Source organism: Pygoscelis adeliae, unplaced genomic scaffold (genome assembly GCF_000699105.1).
Source record: "Pygoscelis adeliae isolate BGI_AS28 unplaced genomic scaffold, ASM69910v1 Scaffold113, whole genome shotgun sequence".
Taxonomy (NCBI): Eukaryota; Metazoa; Chordata; class Aves; order Sphenisciformes; family Spheniscidae; genus Pygoscelis; species Pygoscelis adeliae.
In genome coordinates this window covers 8,385,337-8,388,802 of record NW_008825108.1, presented here as the reverse complement: position 1 = coordinate 8,388,802, position 3,466 = coordinate 8,385,337, and the positions used below count along the sequence as shown (strand labels likewise).

General features: G+C 43.2%; 1 protein-coding gene across 1 annotated transcript in view; it reads left to right on the top strand.

Annotated features, from left to right (window-relative positions):
* HMGA2 (high mobility group AT-hook 2) overlaps positions 1–3,466 on the top strand; it is a 123,487-nt gene that overhangs the window by 107,223 nt on the left and 12,798 nt on the right. The gene's annotated exons all lie outside the window — the stretch shown is intronic.

Below are 3,466 nucleotides of genomic sequence, written 5' to 3'. Positions count from 1 at the left end.
GCTGGGCAAGAACTGCCCCTAAAAGCACATAGAAACATTCAGGGACTACAGCTGTTGAGATGCTCCATGCGTAGCACTCAGAGCAGGCGCAGCAGTTGGTGGTAGAAGGCTGGAAGCTGAAGGGGTAAGCTAAAACATTTCCCTAAGTTAGCAGTGCTCCTCCTTGCTCTCTCCCCACCTCCTTGCTGTCCCCTCCCTGCTTGGGGAAGAAGCCTGAGACGGGCAGACGATGGCTGTGGACAGGGTGGCTTTGTGTTTGACCCCATGGCTGTGGCCACAGAAGCTGTTTAGGGAGGTACACCATCCAGTTCAGAAGTTGGTTCCGATTTGACGCAAACCAAAATCTCACTAACGATAGCCAGAAGAGAAGGGGCTGTGACGTGTGCTTGGGAAACACCGTTGAGGAAGATGGCTGGGCAGGGAACAGTGTTTGAAAAAATGTCAGTCAAGAGTAAATTAAACAGTGCTACTTTTGCATACATATGCTATGCATTTTGGCCAAGATTTCCAAGAGTAACAAGAGTCTGTGCTGCTAACACTTGGGTATCTTACTTCACAGACATACAGGATTCTAGACAGTACTTGGCCACCCCCTGAAAATTTGGATTATTTTAAGAAGTTCCCAGAATGATATCCAGAAAGTTGAAACTACCAGAATGATCAGCCTCTGGACTTATAGCAACAAAAATAATCAAAATGCTAATTAGCGAAGATGAGGTGTGTCAGAAGTCTGTGCAGGAAGAAAGTGCTCTTCCCTGAGAGCTTGGTTCCTGAGCTTCTCATAAAGGCTCGCATCTTTCACAGGCAGCATCGTTGTTGCTCCTCCACACCCGGCTTAAGTCACTGGAAGATGCCCTATTTCCTGACATAAATATTATTAATAGGTACGCCAGGGCTGTAACCCAGCTCATCTGCTGCACTGAAAAACATGGGACATGAACCTTCTATGTAGCCATTTCTAGAAATTGCTACATCTTTGCCCTGCCAGTTCAGGACGATATAAATTCTGTTGCAAATTGTATGTTAAAACTGAGGTATGCTGCAATGGATGTGGAATAAGGTAAACACAATGAAAATGAAAGTTAAGACCAATGAAAATACATTTTTTTATCTGTTAAATAATTTGCTAGGATTGTCAGTTATAGTATTTGCATACCAGCACTATTAAAAAAGATTTGGCTAGGGCAAAGAGCAGTATGCTCAGCCCCTATTAACGGATATACATCTTTAAACATGTTCTGGAAGGAAGCAATAAGGAGCCAATAGTGTATTTTATTCTGGGGTTTCCATGACATCTGGGTAATTTTATAAGGTACTCTTGTTGCCCAAAATAACAGTCTTGGAATAGAAGAAGCAGCAGCATTTCACAGCTACTCTGTCAGTCACTGTGGGGCATTTGTGGAATCGGTGAATTTAGTTCCTTGAAATCAGTGCTGCCATGCTACCCTGGGGTGACATCTGGCCTCCCTGGGCAGCCCGTCAGCTTGTGATACCTGTGCCAAACATTAAGGCTGAGATGGATAGGCTGGACCTATGAGCGTGCCTCCTCTCTTGCAGCTCAGAGAGGACAACTCAGGCAAAGGGTTCATAAAAGTCAGCACAAAATAAAATCGTGATAGACACTCTAAAACCATTTTCCCCGGTGGAGCTTCCATCCCGTATTGCTTCCGTTGGTGCTCTCACTGTGCTGTCCCTTAGTGCTGCGATGATGAGAAGCAACCCAACTGGTAAGCACTGGCTGTGACAGACAGGCTGCTGTGTGTGGGGCCGTTCAGAGCTCATGGTCATCGATGGCTCGTTGGATATTGTGAGCATGTTGTTTATAGAGAGAGTAGAAAGTTTGGGAGTATCACAACCTCTTAGTAGACTATGCAGTGAGAATTATGCTCCTAGTTACTTCACGTTGAAGGCTACAGGAGTGCGCAGGTGGTTTTCAGACATCAGCACGATGCCAAGCAGTGCATGAAGGACCTAAACCTTTGGGCAGTCCAGTGTTTGTAAGCATCTTGAGTTCATCCTTATAGGACCTAAGTAAATAAATGTGCTTTTCTCACACCAAGGAAGGAAAAAAGCCGTTCAGAATTACTGTCTGACTGTTGGGCATTGTAGCACTCTCATCACCATAGCAAACTACCTCATGGATCCTGTTTCATTGGGATCCCAATGCCACAAATGTTAAATTCCTTACGAAGTCTGCTTCAGCAGATGGTGAACATCACCATGATGAAGTTCTGCTGCTGATCCCATTGTAAGGCATTTCTGGAAATGCCAGAATGTTGTCAGAAAATGTTGGCCAAAATCTCTCTTTAGAAATGACTGTTGCTTCTATTAAAAAGGGATATAATATCGCCAATGTACTTCTTGCTTTGCCTCTTCTGTGTCAGTGCAGTCACATTGTTCAGGGCCGATCTCTGATCTCAGGTTTGGAGAGTTATTTGCCACACAACAACCATGGGAAAAGAGGAGAGAAATAAAAAAATGAATCACCCACATTCTGCCCGAATTCAGATCTCAGATTTCCCACATCCTGGTATTTAATTTCTCACAGAGTTACCAATGGTTGATCTCACGGCAGGATTAGTGGGAAGAAAAATGAGAGCTCCATTGAAACCAGACTTGAGTCTGGAAGGAAGGGACATGTGAGCTCTAGGACCTGGGAGATATCAGATTCAGGGCAGTGAATGGCTTCCACCCCCTCCCCTTCCCTGATTCTCATGCTTATTTTGAGGCAAAATCTGGAAACTGAAATCAGAACAGCGAAGAGACAGTTAAGTACGTCAGGCGGCTCGCCCATCGCTTTAATAGTCTCCTGAGAACTGTGTTATACAGTGAGGCATTAACTGTAATTTATATTAGGGGTTTTTTTATGTTTAGGAAGAGGAGAATAGATTAACATTGAGGTATAAATCTGTCTCAGTCCTAAAAGAAAACATGTTTTGAACGCACGTTTCCACCAGGATACCTTTTCTGATTTGATTATAGAATATAGATGTGTTCAACTGGAAAAGAAACTCCCATAAAAGGTCCTACCATCAAAGTGAAATAATCACTATCTACTAAGTTGGACAGCCCCACTCCCTTTGAATCAGACTATCTTGCTTAGAAAAATAAAAAGCTTCGCCCTGTGGTAGCATGGATTGCAGCGCAGATGGAACTTGAAAAGTTGGGTTGCTGCTCCATGCTGAAGACGACCATACTTTATTGCCCTTTCCACCAGATTGTGTGGAGATATTCAAGAAGTTGAAAAAAATCTTTAAATGCATCACTCTAAATCCTTTAGGGGTTGAACATATTAAGATGACAAGAAGAGTATGTCATTAAACCATAACTACCCTTTTTGGATTACCTGGTATTTGTAGATTTATTGGCAAGATGGCTTAAATTAGGGATATATTTTTAGCCTGCAGCATTACATAATAAAATAGCAGGAGAATTCTTTGCAGTAAAAAAAGGGAGGGGACGGGGG